The sequence below is a fragment of the Sorex fumeus genome, unplaced genomic scaffold (genome assembly GCF_029834395.1).
Source record: "Sorex fumeus unplaced genomic scaffold, SorFum_2.1 ptg000003l, whole genome shotgun sequence".
In the NCBI taxonomy this organism is placed as follows: Eukaryota; Metazoa; Chordata; class Mammalia; order Eulipotyphla; family Soricidae; genus Sorex; species Sorex fumeus.
In genome coordinates this window covers 16,905,202-16,907,613 of record NW_026606060.1, presented here as the reverse complement: position 1 = coordinate 16,907,613, position 2,412 = coordinate 16,905,202, and the positions used below count along the sequence as shown (strand labels likewise).

General features: G+C 35.5%; 1 non-coding gene across 1 annotated transcript; it reads left to right on the top strand.

Moving 5' to 3' along the window:
- The first annotated feature begins 434 nt into the window (after positions 1 to 434).
- On the top strand, positions 435 to 541 carry LOC130029624 (U6 spliceosomal RNA). Its single transcript, XR_008793381.1, has one exon. It is a non-coding gene; the product is annotated as a U6 spliceosomal RNA (small nuclear RNA).
- The last annotated feature ends 1,871 nt before the right edge of the window (positions 542 to 2,412 follow it).

The window sequence follows — 2,412 nt, the reverse complement described above, 5'->3', positions numbered from 1 at the left end:
CCAGTAATGTCTCCTTTGTGAGACTTGTTGTTATTGCGTTTGGCATAACGAATACGTCCCGGGTACCTTGCCAGGCTCTGTCATGGTGGCGAGATAATTTTTGTAGCTTGCCAGGTTCTCTGAGAGGGGCAAAGAAATCGAACCTGGGTCACCCAGGTAGGCCACGTGCAAGGCAAACACCCTACCAGCTGTGCTATCACTCCAGCGCATATAGATAGATAGATAGATAGATAGATAGATAGATAGATAGATAGATAATTTATGATGAATATTAGAGGATGCAATAGAGAAAATAATGTCTCTTGGATAAGTGGTTCTGGGAAAGCTAGAAAACTTGCAAAAGAATGAAAACCAGACCAGATGCAATCTTATACCATGCATAAAAATGATGTCAAGATGCACAAACGGTATTAAACAAAAGTTTTAAACCACAAGTGCTCACTTTGGCAGCACACATACTAAAATTGGAATGATACAGAGAAGATTAGCATGGCTCCTGCACAAGGATGACATGCCAGTTTGTGAAGCGTTCCATATTTTTCAAAGACAGTAATAAATCTATCGACCAAGCAGTAACCAAGAAAAAAAAAGTTTTAAACCACAAAATACAATGAAAAAAACATTGATGGAAAGCTTAGTGCCATTGATCTTCATGAAATTTTTGGCATTTTGTCTCCAGTGATAATAAAAACAAAAGCAAAAATTAGCAAATGGGACAGTATAGAATTATAAAACACCTATACAGTGTAATTAATAAAAACAGAAAGCAACCCATGTTTTTTTTCTTTTTGGGTCACACCTGGCGATGCACAGGGGTTACTTCTGGCTCTGCACTCAGGAATTACTCCTGGTGGTGCTCAGGGTACCATATGGGATGCTGGGCCATGTGAAAGCCAAATGCCCTACCCGCTGTACTATCCTATAGTCCCCAAACAGAAACCTACAGTAAGGGAAGAAAAATTTGCCAAACACATCTTCAACAGGGAAACAATGTTCAATGTATGTCAACAATTCATACAACAGAAGAACAATGAAAAATAGAAAATATACAGGTAAAAAAAATTCTCATCATCAAAAGTAGGTGTTTTGGTCAAAGAAAACATGTGGCTGGCCAAATAGTATATAAAACTATGGTCTTCATAATTTATGACCAGGAAAAAGCAAATTGAAGCTGGACTGAGAATGAGGTAACATGCTCTTATCAAAAATATAAGGAAAATATATGTTGGAAAAGGGTGCAGAGAAATAGAACCTATGGAACAGCAGGGATATAGACAGGTGCAGCCAATTGCTATTTAAATGGAAGTTCCTCAAAAGGTTAAAAATTTAATTACCATGTGATTCAGAAATACCACTGTTGAGTACTTATCCAAATAACACAAAAACATTAATTCAAAATATATGCATTCCAATGTTCATTGCCACATTTCTCACAGTAGCACACACAAAAAAATTGAAAACAACTTTCATAAAAATAAATGGGCAAAAACGGATGTGGCATACATAAATAAAATTCTATTAAACTACGAAAGGTTGAAAATATGCCATTAATGACAGCATGCATGGAACTTGATTGTTTATGCCAAGCAAGATAAGTCAGAATACAAATACTGGTTGAGTCATATGTAGATTATATAGATAAACACTGTGTGAATAAACACAATAAAATAAGAGCGAGTTTTTAAATGCAAACAACAGAATATTTACTAGAAGGGAAGAGAGTGAGTTCTATGTGAAACAGGTAAAAGGAGTTTATTGGATGGTAGTGGATGTTAACTAGATCTTTGGTTATTTGTGTTGGTGTGGTACAATATGCAACTATGGAGTTGTGAAACTGGAGGTACATACCTGAAATTGATACAGTGCTATAAACCAATGTCACTTCAATTTAAAAAAGAACTCTAGAATTTGCTTTAAAAGATCCAGATAAGGGGACCAGGGCAATAGTATAGCAGGTAGAGTGTTTGTCAGGCATGAGGCTGTGTTCAGGTCTGGCATCCCAAATGGTTCCCCAAGCACTGCCAGGAGTAACCACTGAGTATCACGAGGTGTGACCCCCCCACTCAAAAAATAATCTGATAATACCTGATCCACTATGCATTAGCCTTATATTTTGCATGTTACCAAAATAGTTTCCAAATAGTGTTATAAACATATGGTCATGAACTTAGCAGACTTTATCAGTCTTTCTGCATTTTTCAATAAAGAGGTTGAATAAAATTCTATTTGTATGCACAAATGTAAGAATTTTCAGAGTAGTTTACTCAATACATTCATTTTAAGTGGAATTAGATCATATAAGTTAAATGGATGAAATGAAGTCTATGGCTTTATAAATTCATACTTTATATGTGAATTCACATATCCTTTATATGTGAATTCTTGTTAAAGCTTACAAGAATTTGAAAGAGA